Source organism: Marmota flaviventris, chromosome 17 (genome assembly GCF_047511675.1).
Source record: "Marmota flaviventris isolate mMarFla1 chromosome 17, mMarFla1.hap1, whole genome shotgun sequence".
Lineage (NCBI taxonomy): Eukaryota > Metazoa > Chordata > Mammalia > Rodentia > Sciuridae > Marmota > Marmota flaviventris.
The window spans coordinates 60,289,159-60,306,558 of NC_092514.1; the positions used below are offsets into that span (position 1 = coordinate 60,289,159).

Here is a 17,400-nt window from a genome sequence, read left to right on the forward strand (position 1 = left end):
CACTAAGTTGCTGAGGCTGGCCTTGAATTTAGGATTTTCCTGCCTCACTCCCTAGGTGCTGGAATTATAGCCATCTCAGTCAGCTAGATTTTTATCTTTATGTCTGTTAGAGGAATATAACAAACACAATTACAACTGGTGTTTTTAAAAACTATGATAGTATCAGCACACAAAAATCATTCCGTTATGCAAAGTTCATCCCCTATTGTGTAAGCAAAATGTCTACATTTCCTATGAGCTACTGGCTTCAATTCAGTAAAACTTGCACATCAAGTAGGCGCGGTGGAAAAGAAAAAGAATTTCAGTAACTCAGAGGCCTAAACATGTCAAATACTGTTTATACATGTCAGTCCTCATATATATACTATCTGCATTTCTGTGTACCAGCTAATAACTTAGCTGTTGACATTTGATACTTGAAGCTATGGAACCGAGGACGGGGTTATATCCACTATCTTCTCCCCACGCAATCTAGTAATTACTCTATTTTGGCGTCATATTTCCGGGTGTGTGTGCCCGACTCACGCAGAAACCAAAGTTCAAAGCAGGCAGGAGTCGCCCATGTTCTTTTTGTTGTCCTCAGACACCTAGTTCAGGAGTTGGGACCCCGGAGGATCCGGTGCTAACTGGGAGTCTGAACTGGCTGATTCCCACGTGGTAAGAAGCTCTTAACCTCTCCCCACGTGGTGCCAAGGGCCGGGAAAAGGGAAAGCGGGCAGCAGGGAGCCGTATCAGGGCATTTAAAGTGTCTTGACGTCACGCACTGCCAGGAACTCAGCTGAGTTTTCAGCAGGACATTCCGGTCATTTCCCCACCCTCCCCCCGTGATCCGGTGCCCAGGGCTTGGGTTCTTCCCTGGTTATTACGGAGGGAGGAGCACTAAGCCCTTGGAACAGCCAACACAGGGGCGTACCCAGTCTTCTTTTGACTCCGCCCTTTCTCTTAGAGGCTCTTTTTATTGGTTTGTGGGTGGGGTTTCGGATGTACAGCCATGCTCTGGGGCCTCTGGGTGGCCGAGCAAGCTGGCCGTCTCATGAATTATGCATGAGGCGTGTCTTGGCTAGGCAGGGGCTGGGTGGGGATTGGCTGGAGAGTCTGTAATTCAGCGGTTTCCGGAGCTGCGGCGGTGTAGACGGGGAGGGGGAGCTTGGGGGTTCCGACGTCGCAGCGGAGGGAAGGAGCCCCAACCGGATCCTTGACGAGCACCCCAGCTCGGCTTTGCCCCTCTGCGTCGCCTAGGAGAGGCCCGGCGGCCCGAGGGAGCCCGGCCACCCGCACCCGACGCAAGCTCAGCCCCGGCCTGTCGGGCCTCACAGCTGGAGAAACAGGTGAAGGGGGCGAAGGGTGGGGCCGCGTCCCCCGACGGCCGGCCGGCCGGGGGACCGTGGGGGGCGCCGCAGGGGCTGCGAGCCTTCGGGAGTGTTTTGGGCGGTAGTTGCGAATGAACGCTTCAGTGGAGCTGGCGGGATATGAGAAGACACGGAGGGTCGCCCTGAAGGGACAACTCCCTGGGATGACAGGAGCGGTCTCGGAAGAGAAGGGGGCACTGGAAGGAAGTTTCGGTCTTGGGGGAAAGGGGATAAGCGGAGGAAGACTGGGAATGAACTCGAGGGGGCAGAATCATGGAGCGAGGGCATACTAGTGTTGGGGTGGATGGAGAGAGCGACAGCCCCCCGACTTCCTGCTCCCTGGGGCTTTGGGGACGTTCGGGGCACGGGAGCGACTGTCACGCCGGCCGAGATCACTGGTGGTGTGTGTGTGTGGGGGGGCGCGTGTTGGAAAGAGCCTCTTCCCTGCCTCGCCGGCTCAGCGCTTCCTCCGCCTTGCCCTGCTCCTGCTCTTTCGGAAGCCAGCTGTGCCCCTCTGGAGGTGGGAATAGGTATACCCTTATAGCCTTACGGGCTGGCTGGTTTGGGGTAGGATTATTGAATAAGAATCAAGTTTTTTGTAGGGAAACTGAAAGACTTGTACTCTATAAATTCTTCCCCAGCCCCATCTTTTTCTAGGTTAAGCCATGCATCTCCCCACCTTGTAAAAATAAAATAAAAAAAGACAAATCCCCGGTCAGGTCCGCTCTAGAGAGCAATAAACCTCTTTCCTCCTTGACATTGTTCTTTTATAAACACCAGGTAAACTCGACTAGAAGATAAATAATTGAGCCATTGCGTTTACTGGATTGTGGTGTTGCTTAATTGCATGGGACAGAATGAACCAATCAAGAGTGGGAGTTTTCTGTCTCAGAGCCAAGATCTTGGGTAAATGCAGAATAGAGGGAAACAAAGACAGGCTGGCCTTGGCCAAGCCCGGTGTGCCAACTTTACCTGTTGAGGGGTGTGGTTGCACTTAAATTAGCAAAATTCAAACTCTCACCCAAGTTGCTTTTTTCACATTTAGTACATATCACTCTGTAATATTAAGTGTGTGGTGTTGGCGAAACCAGTGGTTAGTCTTTTTTTTTTTTTTTTTAAACTTTTTTAAAAATTTAACTTTATTTTTAATGGTATTGGGATTGAACCCTGGCCTTCACATGTTAGGCAAGCACTCTACCACTGGGCTACATCCCCATCCATTTATTTTATTTTGAGACATGGTTTTGCTAAGTTGCCCAGGCTGTCCCTGAACTTGGGATCTTTTTGCCTCACCCTCCCAAGTAGTTGGAATACAGTCTTTTTTTTTTTTTTCTTGTTAAACCTGTAGATAGTGTGTACCTGCTGTTTTTTAAATATCTAAATGGTTTATTTATTCTGTGTATGGGTTGTGAATTTTTAGCTGGCTGTTCTGATGAAGCATTGGTTTGAAAAAAATCAAAGCAGTAAATCTCACATTTTTACATGCGGAGTTAGACTGTGTTATGACTTGATTCAGCCACTTTTCTGTTATATTTTATATTAAATATGTCTGTGTTCTCTGAGTCAACATGTTTGTTTCCTTATTATATGTGCCAGACTGAAGTATTTGTTGAATTTTTGCTCAGACATTTGCATAGTGGGATGGGATGAAGAAATTTGGGGAAAAAAATGTTGGAGTGTTGATCTTAGTCCATTTGTTAGCATATACTCCACAAAGAACCATTAGCAAATTCATGAATCTTTTATCTATCTATCTTTCTATCTATCTATGTAGTTCATTTGGGAAGAATAACCATGGTTATGACTTACTCATAAAGGATTTGTGAGGTAGGTAGTTCACCTAGTATTAATTCCTTTTTGAAGATAAGGAAATTGAGGCCAAAGGGACAAGACACTTGCCCAAGGTAATAGTACCATAGTGCTGAAACTTGTGCCTTCTATATATCTTGTGTTCTGTTGACTGTCGATACTTAAATATTGGGTCTTAATTTAGAGCCAGTATAGGCCCTACTGGGAAAAGTGTCAATGAATTTCTTACATGTGTCTGCACAGTGAGATCCCACCAGTAGGCTGAAGGACTCCAAGGGAGATATATGCTCAATAAAAAGGTGAAAAAATGTTGTACAAATAGGACTGGCTTAGGTCATTTTACTGTGTAACTTCTGTTTCTAACTTGGGAAGAAATTAAATTTTTTGTCAGCATAATTTGCCATCAGAATTTAGCTACTTGCTAATGGAGATGTTTAGGCAAGTTTTAGGTAAAGGGAAATTATGACCTAAATGTCATTTCAACTAGAGTACCTGTGGCTTGATCAGTGGTCATTTGTGTCTTCAGAAAGTTGCTTTTTCCTTCCTGTCTGTGTGTGTCATGACATTCAGATGGGGCAGAAGTGGTGAACATCACTGTAGATGCCTGAGTCCAGCACCTTTTTGCTGATATTTTCTGATAAACTGGCATGTACATAAGCAAATATTTACTTTTGTCAATTTCATGAGAGTTGCTATGAAAAATAAGATGTGTCTTGTGTACATAATTTTCAGTCTACTGGGGTGATTTGATGAATGTTTTAACCATAGAATGCAGCAGGTTGGTGTTACCAAAGAGATATTGAGGCATTACGCCTGTGCTGTCTAACAGGTAGCTATTATATACAAAAGAACATATAGTACAGATCTAGAACATTTCCATTGTCTTAGAAAGTTACAGGTCTTAAGAGTAATGAAAGGTTACAAGATTTGGAGTTGTCTAGGTAGTCTTTCTTGCCAAAGGAGAGATTGAACTGGGTCCCAAATAATGGGTATGAAGAGCAAGGGGTGACAAGATATGGGGATATAAGATCTTGAGAATTTGGGAAGGTAAATGGGCCTTGAATACAAGACCAAGGATTTGCAACTCTGTCCTTCTGGAGGGAAGGTTTTAAAGATTTTGAGGCCAAAATTTAGGGTTATAGAGTACCTCCTGTGTCAGGCACATGCCTGGTACTCTAATTAGTACAAAGTAATTCAGTAATTCAGTGCATATGCCCTCTGCTCTAGGGGAGTTTTCACTTGAGTCTGACCTTACACATGGGGCCACCATTCAAAGAGAGGTGAAAAAAGCCTAGGGTGTTTTAAGTGCAGAAGTATTTTTTTGAGGATTTTTGATTGGCTGCGTATCACTCCCCACACCTTCCCTGTCCCAGGACTCTAACTCAGGGCCTCACACATGCTAGACAAATTCTCTACCTCTGAGCCACACCTTGAGCTCCACCAATCACATTTTATATCCACTTTTTAATTTTTGTTTTTAGTTGAACATGGACACAATACCTTTGTTTCACTTAATTATTTTATGTGGTGCTGAGGATCAAACCCAGTGCCCATGTGTGCAAGGCAATTGCTGTACCACTGAGCTACAACCCCAGCCTCCTTAATTTTTTATTTTTATTTTTTACCGTAACTTTTGGGTAACTTATTTTTAAAATCACCTAAATAGTACTTGAGGGACATCCCCAAATCCTGAAGAACTCTCTGGTGTTCTGAAACAGTCTCTGAGGGGCTGGGGACATAGCTCAGTTGGTAGAGTGCTTGCCTTACATGCACAAGGCTCTGAGTTCAATCTCTAGCACCAAAAAAAAAGAGAAAAAAGAAAAAAATCAACTGAAATAATCTCTGTAAGATATGGCAGGATAACATAGCTGAGCTATCTCTGACTTTGTTGACTGTGGTGAAAAGAATTTATATGGTACATATGTACTTGTTGCTGGTGACCTTGGCTTACTCTGGTGCATTGTAGTCAGGCTGGCCAGATGGTATTTGGTGGTCCATTGTTTGAAATGCTTCCAATATTATTATGTAAAAATGTGGATGTGTAACCGATGTGATTCTGCAACTTGTATTTGGGGTAAAAAATGGGAGTTCATAACCCACTTGAATCAAATGTATGGAAGATGATATGTCATGAGCTGTGTAATGTTTTGAACAACCAATAAAAAAAAAAAAAAAATTAAAAAAAAAAAAAAAAAGAAATGCTTCCAATATTTAAAATGAACAGTATTTGGAAGAATGAATTTCTATATGGCCAGTTCTCATTTATTGTGTTAGGATTATCACAGTTATTAATTCAGATCAGCAAACATATATACTGAAAGCCAGTTATTGTGCTAGGCAGAATCCAAGGAGAATGAGAAATCATCCTTGGTTTCATTGAACTAGAACTGTTGTGGAGACCAGGGTGTTTGCTTTGTGGGTTTGGATTTAGGGCAAGGGACAGGACAGAGTAGTGGTTCAAGACTCAGGCTCTGGAATCAAACAGATCTGGGATCAGGTCTTAGGTCTGCTGCTTCCTAATCAGAATCTGAGCCTTAGTTTTCTTATCTGTAAAAGAAGATGCTAAGAGTACCTTTCTTGTAGGTATTATTGAAGAGTCAATAAAAAAAAAGATAAAAATCCTAAGCACTATGCTAGTATATGGTAAGAGCTGTGTAAGTCTAAATTCCTATTAAATGTCCAAGAAAAGAGATAAGTTCTCTTAATGGTTGAGAGAAAGGCTTTATTACAGAGGGGCTTTAGTAGGTATGAACACCTGAATAGGGTTTTGTAGGATGAATGGAGATTCTGACAAAGTTGAGTTGTAAACAGTTGCATTCAAGGCTGAAAGAACATGAGTGTGCAGAGGCTTAAAACAGCATACTGTATTCAGGTAGCTATAAGTGGAAGTTCTTAATTTAGGAGAACTAAACTGAGGGGAAAGGAGGCCACAGAGTTACACGTCTCTGGTCCCTTCCTAATAATAGAGTTTAAATGTCATTAAAATAAGTTGTTTTGTCCATTTTACAAAGTAATACATGATATTATAAAAAATTAAATTTATTATTGTACCTATGTTTAGTATGTTTCTCCAGATTTTTTTCAGCTTTATTTATTTGTCAGTTTATCTTGGACATGTTTATTGCAAATTCATTTTAAGAGTCTAACAAAAGAATAATAAGGAAAGCAAATCTATTCCCAAGAGAAAATAATGTTTGAATTATCTGGCTTTCCCTCTGCTAGCCCATCTGTAGGAATAAATGACTTTTGCCAGGTGCCGTGGTCCACACTTGTAATCCAGCAACTCAGGAGACTGGGGCAGAAGGATCACAAGTTTGAGGCAGCTTGTCACAAAATAAAAAAGAAAAAGGTCTGGAGATGTAGCTCAGTGATAGTGTACCTCTGAGTTTATTCCCCAGTACCATAAAAAAAAAAAAAAAAAAAGGAATAAATAACTTTACTAATCACTGAACATTTACCTCACCTTCCACTTAAATTGCATCAGCAGAGGAACTTATATTTTGAGCTTTCCTAAAAAGGTAAACTATTGTTGTAGTGTTGAGACACTTGGGCAGTGTGTTTGAGGGTTTCCTGGTGTACAGTTACTATAGGAGTTAAAAGAGTGGACTGTGAGACCTTGGACTTTAATCCCAGATCCACCACCTCTTAGACCTTGGGCCAGGTGCTTCAACTTCTTTGTGTTTGTTTCAGTATCCACAATCTAGATACCAGGTCCACTGATAGAATAGTTGTGAGGATTAAGTAAGATAATTCATATACCATAAAGTACTTTGTGTAGTGCCTGGGAAATAGCTAATACTCAATCCTAATAATTGCTATTATTAAAAACTGCAGTATCTAACTACAGAGTTGGGTAAGTTATGATTCATGGTAGTCATTAATGACCCAAAGGAAAGAAAGAGTAATTGGGAGATTCTAAGCTACTGGGAAAAAAACAAAATGAATAGGGACTGGGGATTTACACTGTGGTAGAGGAGACCGAGGCCTTCACGTAAAAGGTATAGACATGGCAAACTGTAAATTCCTGTTTTACACAAAGGCCCTTGTGATAAGTCTCTTTGCATTCTCCAAAAGCTTTGATTACATCCTATTTAATATTCAACACATTAAAAGTTGATTACCACTTAGGAATAGTCCCTTGGGGTTTTTCTTGACACAAAAAGTACAGATAATATTGAAGGTTTGAAAGGTTAGAGGAGTGATTAGAGTGTTTCTCAGAAAGAAGTCAATCAGAAGAACTTTATTTTGGGTCAGGCTGGGAAAATGGGACAACTTTTGTTTTTTTGGTGGTGATGAGGATTTGAACTCAGGCCCTTTTACATGCTGGGCGAGCACTTCGAGACCTGAGCTATATCCTTAGGCAGCCCAATGTTTTGTTTTTGAGACAGAAAAACAGTTTTTGTTTTTCTCTGTGTTAACCAGGCTGGCTTCCAACTTCTGGGTTCAATGGATCCTCCTGCCTGTCCCTAAGTAGCTAGAGCTATAGGCCTGAGCCACTGCACCTGGCTGTTATATCATTTAGTTTGGGGGTGAGTAGGCATCCCAGGTGGTATGGATGATCTGTTTGAATCTGGGAGCTGATTTGATGTGCACTACTCAGCTGAATTAGCTGTCCCTTCACATTTATATGTGTGTGTATGTGTGTTCCATGAGTCAGTGTGTTTGAGGGTGTGTATATATGTAATTGTGGTTAATCAGAGGTGTAGAGCTTTATTTTCCTGTTCTTGCAACTTTCCTTTGCAAATTAATCAGTATTCAAAACAACCTTGCAGTTAAGAACAACCACTTGGCTTCTCCATAAAATAGATTTTTCTCACCCCAATTCTCTAATTTTGGACTGGAGAAGACAGAAAGGAAAAGGCTACCCAGTTGCTTCTTGGCTAAATGTGGGGCAGGAGGAAGCCAGCAGGGTTTGAAAGAGAAAGTAAAACTTCTGGTAAATAATGGCTTCCCTATTGTGGAGGAGGAGTGTAAATTATTAGGGGGATGTTTGGGTAGTTTTTGTAGACGCCATTTCTGAAAACTGATTTGGATTAGCGAAGGTGAGCCTAATTTAGGAAAACCCTGCCTGCCTGTGTCAAACATCTGTTTTCCCGTTTTGTTGATTGATTGCATTAGTTTGTGGTATCTTGACCTCTTGGTATGAGCGAATTTGAGACTGAACTTGAGCACTTGCTTGGGTGAAAGTTTCCTAAAATTTATGTCTTTCTCATCTTTTCTACTGTTAATTTTGTTTATTCAACAAGCACTGTTTTTCTGGCAGAATCTAAAAGCATTAGACTTTTCTTTCATTATCCCTGCCGCCCCAAATGTAATCCTCAAAACCTCAAAACCCCGACGCTAGCTGTGTAATTACCTCTCCTGTAAACCAAAGTGCAATATTGCATCGAGTTAGCATTAAAATAGTCAGCCTTTGAAAATTTTTTCTACTTGTGGTTCAGGCACAATAAATATTTAATCTCAGACTGACTTTCTCTGACAAATCAGTTTTGCATTGTATGTGGGCTTTTTTTTTTTTTTAATCAATATATTTAGGGAAAGCAAATTTACTGAAACATTAATCAAAATTAAACATAATTAGGATGGTAACTCTTTTATGATGCATATGGGCAGGTGGGATAATTGAAGTGTTCTAGAGCCAATATCAATACCTATTCTTGGTTCTGTGTGTTATTGTCTATTTCCATTAGAGTGAAATATACAATGTGAATTCATGTATCAGGCCAGGTTCTGTATAGGCGTACACTGTAAGAGAATAGAAACCTGTGGAAGCTTTAGCATCCTAATTACTATATTGGAGATTCTTAGGTTTCTAGAGCCAGCTAAGATTCCTGTTTCTAGTACCATTGTGGTACAGAATGTCCATAGTTGGGGAGACTGTATGTGTGACTGGGACAGGGGTTATATGGGAATTCTTTGTTTTATGCTCAGTTTTGCTCTGAACCTAAAAGTGTTCTAAAAAATTAAGTTTATTCATTAAAGAAATATTTCTGTGTCTGCAGAAATAGCTGAGATGCCCTGGGTTAGAAGTACCCAATATGGAGCTGGAGTTATAGTTCAGTGGTAGAGCACATGCTTAGCAGCACAAGGTTCCATACCCAGCACCCAAAACAAACAAACAAAAAACCAAAGCCAAAAAAAACCCCTCAAAAAAACCCAAACACAAAACAATTTTCATAATATAGATATTTGCATTTTTAACTTAATTGACATTTGCAAATATACTAGTAGACATTATATTCAATTCACTCAGGAAAAAAATACTGGTTTTGTTTAAGGATATCCTTGATGAAACAATATGCAGTATTAAATTCATGGTCTGTCGACCCTTGAGGACATGTCTTTGATATTCTGTAATGAACTGGGAGGCACAACATAAAACACTGCTGTATACTGAAATATGATGGCTGTCTCAAGGAAAAGCACTTTTTTTCAGGGAGTGGTACTGGGAATTGAACTCAGGGGCACTCAACCACTGAGTCACATCCCCAACCCTATATTGTATTTTATTTAGAGACAGGGTCTCACTGAGTTGTTTAGCACCTTGCTTTTTGCTGAGGCTGGCTTTGAACTTGCGATCCTCCTATCTTAGCCTCCAGAGTCGCTGGGATTACAGGCATGCACCACTGTGTCCGGCAAGGAAAAGCACTTCTGATTTGAGTTGTGATTTCAATAGTTTGCTTTTTTCATGAAATACTATTTTTACTTGAAAGAATAACTGAGAGGCCAGCTGGGATATTGGCAGATATTTTCTTAAAAATGAAAGAAAGGAAGCTGTCTATTTAAGGAAAACAACTGCCAATATCTGTTACCAATGATAAAAATTGGGTTTTAGAGTAAAAATCAAAATTTGAGAAAACTTATATTCACTACTGTGAGTTTGACAGCTTCCCAAAACTAATGAAAATCATTTTTTTTCCTAATTGAAATTTTTTTTTTAATTGGTGGTACCTGGGGGGGGGTGGGAGAAAGCATTCTACCATTAAGTTGTTACTTTCCCAATCCTTTTTATTTTTTATGTTGAGACAGGGCCTCACTAAGTTGACCAGGCTGGCCTTGAAAATCCTCCTGCCTCAATATCCCAAGTAATTAGGATTACAGGTGTGCACCACCGTACCCAGTCTGAGTGTCATTTTTCAGTGTTAAAAGTGACTTGGGGGGATGGTGTATAATGAAATGTCAGCATTTGAAAGCCTGAATATCTCTGAAATGTTTTCAAAATGTCTAATGCATGATATTATAAAATCATACATGGCAGACCTTGTGTTCAAAATGCAAGGTAGACTAGTGGATCTTAATGTAATTGAATATGAGAAGCGTATTGACATGGTCTCAGATTCCACATTGCAACTGACTTTAAGGAACTATCAATCATTCATTCTTGGTGTAGTATTAAAGAAGAATATTCAGAATGATCTGAAAAGACAGAAATTCCTCCATGTTCCAAATAGTGTATCTGTATGAAATAAAAATTTTTCTATAGTACTTCAGCCAAGACAACATATTGCCACAGACTGAATGCAAGCAGTTATGAGAATCCAGCTGTTTTCTATTAAGCCAGGTATTAGATACCCATAATTTTCAATAATACTACTTTTTTTTTACTAAGGTTTTGAAAATTTAGTTATTTTTCATAAAAAATATTATTTAAACTAGCATGCAATACGTTTATTGTTTTTAAAGAATGAATTAATAAATATTTTTAAATTTTGTCAATTTTAATTGTTAAACCATAGTTTCTAAGAGGTATTTTCTAATACCTATTTATGGATACTATATGCATTCTTTTTTTTTGGTGATTCTGGGGAGGATTGAACCCAGGGAGGGCCATGTGCATTCGAGGCAAGCACTCTACCAACTGAGCTATATCCCCAGCCCCTTATGCATTCTTTTTTAAGAATACTTTTTAGTTGTCAATGGATCTTTTATTTTATTTATTTATATGTGGTGCTGAGGATTGAACCCAGGGCCTCACACATGCCAGGCAAGAGCTTTACCACTGAGCCACATCCCCAGCCCTATTTTGTATTTTATTTAGAGACAGGGTCTCACTTAGTTGCTTAGTGACTTGCTTTTTTGCTGAGGCTGGCTTTGAGCTCACGATCCCCCTGCCTCAGCCTCCAGAGCTGCTGGGATTACAGGTGTGCACCACTGCACCCAGCTAATTTTTAAATTTTGAGATAGCGTCTAGCCAAGTGGCTCAGGGTCTGCTGAGTTGCTAAGGTTGTCCTCCAATTTGCCTTAGCCTGCCTCAGTTTCCCTCTTCCTGGTGCATGCCTATAATCATAGCAACTGGGGAGGCTGAGGTAGGAAGATTACAAGTTTGAGGCCAGCCTAGGTAATTTAGTGAGACCATGTCTAAAAAGTAAAAATTAAAATAAATAAATAAGTAAATAAATAAATAAATAAAAAGAGACTGGGGATGTAGCTTAGTGGGAGAGTGTCCCTGGTTTTCGATCTCAAGTACCTGGGGAGTGAGGCATTGTCTTATAAATTTTATAAGAAGTGTTGATTTATTTCAGACATGTCTAATAAAGTTAACTTTAATTTGTTACATACAACATGAGTAAAGTTCTCATTTTCTTCTTATAATTGTGTAACAAATTTTAAAAAAGAAATTTACTTGTCAGAGATCTTACAGCAGAGATAAGACTTAAAAACAGATAATTAGACTAGCCCTGGAGTTTGAAGGCTCAAGTTGTTCTGGCTTGAGTTAACCATTATCTGTATATGTCACTTAACCTTTCTGACCTTATCTGTAAAATGGGAATGATACTTATTGATAGGGATTGTTGCATTATCTTGGTCCCCTCAAGGTGTCCTCTGACTAATTGGCCATCCAATGTGAATTGGCACTTCAGGTTAGTTCTGTATAGGTGTGACTTTTAGAATTTAGATCTCAGAAACTGGAATAATGTTTAATTTATTCATTCTTTTTTCAAAGTGTGCATTTTTCTAAGTTATAACCAATCCTCACTTAACATTGTTGAATTATAATTTCATTTTTAAAAAATACTCTTAGTGGATTGGGAATATAGCTCAGTTGGTAGAGTGCTTGCCTCACATGTACAAGGCCCTGGGTTCAATCCTCAGTACCACAAAAATAAATAAATAAAATAAAACAAAAAGTTCTTAGTACTGGGGATTGAATCAAGAGTCTCACACATGTGCTCCATGTCTTTGTGGCTTAGCTCATCTCTTTTCATTGCTGTAAACATTCGTGCATAATATATACGCATAAATTTTCAACTCCTCCAGGTAAATACCAAAGGAGCACAATTGCTGGGTCATATGGTAAAAGTATGTTTGGTTTTATAAGAAATTGTCAACTCATGTTCCAAAGTGACTGTACCATTTTGTATTCCAAATTGCAATGAATGAGAATTCCTGTTACTCCATATCCTCACCAGCATTTAACATCATTAATGTTTTGGATTTTAGCTGTTTTAATAGATGTATAGTAGCATCTCCGTATTGTTTTAATATGCAATTTCCAATGGCATTTGATGTTGAGCATCTTTTCATTCTGTGTCATCTGTGTATTCTCTCTCTCTTTAAAAGAATTTTTTAAAAAATTATATATATATATATATATATATATATATATATATATATATATATATATATTAGTTGTCAATGGACCTTTTTTATTTATTTATATGTAGTGCTGAGAATCGAACACAGGGCCTCAGCCATGCTAGGCAAGTGCTCTATCACTGAGCTACAACCCCAGCCCCTATATATTCTCTTTGGTGAGGTGTCTGTTCAGATCTTTTTTTTTTTTTCCCCTGTATTGGGGATTAAACGCAGGGGCACTCGACCACTAAGCTACATCCCCAGCCCTATTTTGTATTTTATTTAGAGACAGGGTCTCACTGAATTGCTTAGTGCCTCGTTTTTTTTGCTGAGGCTGGCTTGAACTTGCAATTCTCCTGCCTCAGCCTCGGCTGCTGGGATTACAGGCATGCACCACCGTGGCGCTCGGCTGTTCAGATATTTTGCCCAGTTTTTCCTTTTTATTTTACTGTACTGGTAATTGAATCCAGGGGCACTCTATATTGAACTATATTCCCAGCTCTTAAAATTGTATTTTTTAGGGCTGGGGTTATGGCTCAGCGGTAGAGTGCTTGCCTACTGTGTGTGAGGCACTGGGTTTGATCCTCAGCACCACATGAAAATAAATAAATAAAGTAAAGGTATTATGTTCATCTACAACTAAAGAAAACAAACAAATATTTTTAAAAAATAAAATTATATTTTTTAAAAAATATTTTTTTTTAGTTGTAGATGGACATATACCTTCATCTTATTTATTTATTTTAATGTGATGCTGAGGATAGAACCCAGTGCCTCACATGTGCTAGGCAAGTGCTCTACCACTGAACTACAACTTCAGTCCCTAAAATTCTGTTTAGAGACAGGGTTCCCCTAAGTTGCCCAGGCTGGCCCCAAAACTTTTCAGCCTCCCAAATAGCTGGGATTAATACCACCATACCCAGCTTTTGCCCAGTTTTTAAAAATTTTATTTTATTTGGTACCTGGGATTGAACCCAGGGGTGTTTAACCACTCAGTCACATCCCCTGCCTTTTTTGTTGTATTTTGAGACATGGTCTTGTTAAGTTGTTTAGTGCCTCCCTCAGTTGCTGAGGCTGGCTTTGAACTTGTGATCCTCCTGCCTCAGCCTTCCAAGTTGCTGGAATTTTAGGAGTGCGCTGCTGTACCGAGCATACCTAGTTTAAATTTTTTTTTTTAAAGTTTTGAGAGTTTTTTCTTTAGCCAGGTATGATGTGCACACCTGTAAAGCAAAGGAAATGCTTGCATACCCCTCACTGTGTCCAGTATTCCATAAAAATTTCAAAAAAAAAAATTTAGCCTTTAAATTCTCTTGTGTGTTTATTTATTTTCATTTTCATTTTCCTGGTTCTCTCTTGTGTTTAATAAGGCAGGCCACAGAGCCACAGTCAGGCATACAGACTTAGATAATACCCTGGATGAAGTGTGAATTCCTCCTTAAGATCTGAACATTGCTGAGCCTCGGTGGGTTGGAATAGTTGAGAAATGATCTTTTGAGGAAGGAGAATCACCATTTCTAGGGTTGTTCTTCTCAGGTCCTTTTTAGTCACTGTTTTTGGGGGGCTCAGATTAAAGAACAGAAGTGAGAAGATGATCTTCCAAGGAGTCCTGGAAGCCTTTAAGGCAGTCATTGCTGGAAGAGCAGAGTGGCTTGAGGTGCTTCCTGATGGATTTGTCTTGGAGTTCAGAAAGCGAGCCTAGTTGAAGGAAGGGTGGGCTGGTGGCCTGGAGTGTCCCCTGTGATCCCCGTTTTATAAAGTGAACAGACATTATTTTGTTGCCATTTTGCTCATCTTTCCAATGGTAATGGACACAATCGAATGCTTCTTTTTTCTCAAAGCTGTCTTCTCTTGGCTTCTGTGACAGCCCATTCCCCTGGTTTTTCTTCAGTCTTACTGCTCCTTTCCAGTTTCCTTTACTGGTCATCTTTCCCTGATCTCAAAATATTGAAGTACCTCAGGCCTCTTTCTCTCTGGGTCTCTTTCCTTCTGTTTCCCTATATTCTCTCTCAAGGTGATTTTACCCATGACTTTGGCCTTTACTCTGATAAAGCTTTAACCACCCTGATGACCACCAGATGCCTGGGCATATCTGGGCTCCCAGCTCCTGCATCCCACTGCTTACTGGACTTTTCCCCTTGAGTACCTTGTAGTTGCCTTCTGTTTATCTTGTCCTGCCGCAATCTGGCTGGGCACAAAATAACCGAGCCACCACACCGCCTTGTAGATTCAAACAGCAACTCTTTATTCCCGAACCTCACCGGCTCTACACGCACTTTCTGGGAAAATACACTCCCTTCACCGGGCTCTGCGTACCAATTCTCTCAGAACCCCGCGCGAACTCCCCGGGAACTCAAGGAGCACCTGAGGCAGCAGGATCCGCCCTATTCCCAGCAGGATCCACCCTAAACCCGGAACCACCCTAATCCAGCAGGATCTACACTAAACCTGGAGCCACCCTAATCCAGCAGGATCCACCCTAAACCTGGAGCCACCCTAATCCAGCAGGATCCACCCTAAACCTGGAGCCACCCTAATCCCTGAGCAGGGTCACCTTTCAATTAAAAATGCCATGTCATTCCTACTTGGCTATGGCTCTCAGCATTGTCCAGAATATGGCTCTTTAACTTTCTGTCCACAAGCTTGTTCTTAGATGTTCTCATCTAATTTCTCCATCCAAGTAAAGGGTAGTTCATTGTCTACCCCATTATACAAACCCCAAATCTAGGGTCATTCTTAATTCATTCTCTTCTCTCATGACTTCTGCTTCCATTCAAATCTTCAGCAAGTCCTGTTGGATCTACCTCTAGAGTTTTCTCAAATCCCTTTGCTTTTCTTTTCTTGACGTCTGTTTCCCCTCTATGTAGACTAGGTAGATACCCTGAAAACCCTCTGATAAAAAAACATCTAGAAATGCTGGAAAAAATGAAGTCTTCAGAATCAAAAACAAACATGAGCTGGGCATGGTGGTTCACACCTGTTAGTGGCTTTGGAGTCTGAGGAAGGAGGATCACAAATTCAGAGCCAGCCTCGGCAATTTAGCTAGGCCCTAAACAATTTAGTGAGACCCTGTCTCAAAAGAAAAAAAATAAATGTGGCTCAGTGGTTAAGTGCCTCAGGATTCAATTCCTGGTACTCACAAAACAAAACAAAAAAACCATGAACTCACCAAAAACAGGAGTAGAAGCCAGCCTGTAATGGTAGGGGTCAGGGTGCCTGTGTGGCACTTATCTATGTCCATCACCAAGGATTTTTAGTTTAATAGTTACTCTAAGGGCTGGGGAATAGCTCAGTGCTTATCTAGCATGCAGGAGACCCTGGTTTAATCCACAGTAGAAAGAAAGAAAGAAAGAAAGAAGGGAGTGGAGAAAGGAAGGAAGGAAGAAAGCAAGCAAGCAAGCAAGCAGCCACTCTGGGCAGGAGATAAGGCCTTAGTCTTGATGAGTATTTGGAAATGTCCTAAAAAAAGCTGGGCAGGTTGGTATATTCCTGGAATCCCAGCAGCTGGGGAAGCTGAGGCAGGAAGATTGCAAATTTGAAGCTAACCTCAGCAATTTAGGGAGAACTTGTCTCAAAATAAAAAGTAAAAAGAGCCAGGGATGTGGCAGAGTGCCATTGTTTTTGATTCCTAGTACAGGGGGGAAAAAAGCCTAAGAGTAGAGGTCTCTCAATTCAAAGTTTGAATTTATACTATTGTTTTGGCCCTGGAAACTCCAAGCTGAGATTTAACAGAAATATGTGTGTTTTCACTAGATGTGGTGACACATGCCTGTAATCCCAGCAACTTGGCAGGCTGAGGCAGGGGGATCACAGTTTGAGGCCCACCTGGGCAATTTAGTGAAACCTTGTTTCAAAATAAGGAATAAAAATGACCAGGGGGTGGGGCTGGGGTTGTGGCTCAGTAGTAGAGTGCTGCCTAGCATGTATAGGGCACTGGGTTCGAGTCTCAGCATCACATATAAATAAATACAAAAAAAAAACAAGATCCATTGACAACTAAAATAATATTTAAAAATTAAAAAAAAAAAAATAGCCAGGGGTGTAGCTCTGTGGTAGAATGCCCCTTAGTTCAATCCCTAATGCCCCTCTACATGAGAGTTTTCCTGTAGGATTGAGAACAAGCATTTATTTCCTGGAAGAAGCCTTCCCTATCTGAAGTATGTCCTCTTGACCTCAGTCACTATCCTGTCATCTTTACTGCTCTTATCACAGATGGTCATTGCCTGACTAGTTTACTCTTTGTCTTCTCTATCTCTGTGAGGGCAGAGACCTGTCTGTCTAGTTCACCATCTCTATCCTGCCCTTGAGAACTGAGTAGTTTTTTTTTTCTTTAAGGGTGAATAGATAAATGGGTAAATGAGCTGGTAAAGGAGGTTTCTTCTGAGGGATGATAAAAAGATACTACCTTTTGTGGGCGGGATTGAACCCAGGGGCACTCAACAGCTGAGCTACATCCCTAGCCCTTTTTTTTTTTATTGAGACAAAGTATCCTTAAATGGTTCAGACTGACATTGAATTTGCTATTCTCCTACCTCAGACTTCTGAGTCACTGGGGTCACAGAGTGAGGTGTGGGTCACATGACCAGTGCTACCTATTTTTAGAATTTTTAAAAAGATATTTATTTTTTAGTTATAGGTGGACACAATATATTTATTTTATTTTTATTTG

The 17,400-nt window shown here is 40.4% G+C and overlaps 1 protein-coding gene across 5 annotated transcripts in view; it reads left to right on the forward strand.

The window, feature by feature from the left end:
* Window positions 1-1,114: 1,114 nt before the first annotated feature.
* Stat3 (signal transducer and activator of transcription 3) overlaps window positions 1,115-17,400 on the forward strand; it is a 60,209-nt gene continuing 43,923 nt past the window's right edge. For 4 of the 5 annotated variants that reach the window (XM_027947022.2, XM_027947026.2, XM_027947024.2 and 1 more), the window contains exon 1: window positions 1,116-1,328. The gene's annotated coding sequence lies outside the window, so the exon portion shown is untranslated. Of the gene's footprint in view, window positions 1,329-17,400 lie in introns of all 5 variants that reach the window. The other variant, XM_027947027.2, reaches the window with a different exon arrangement.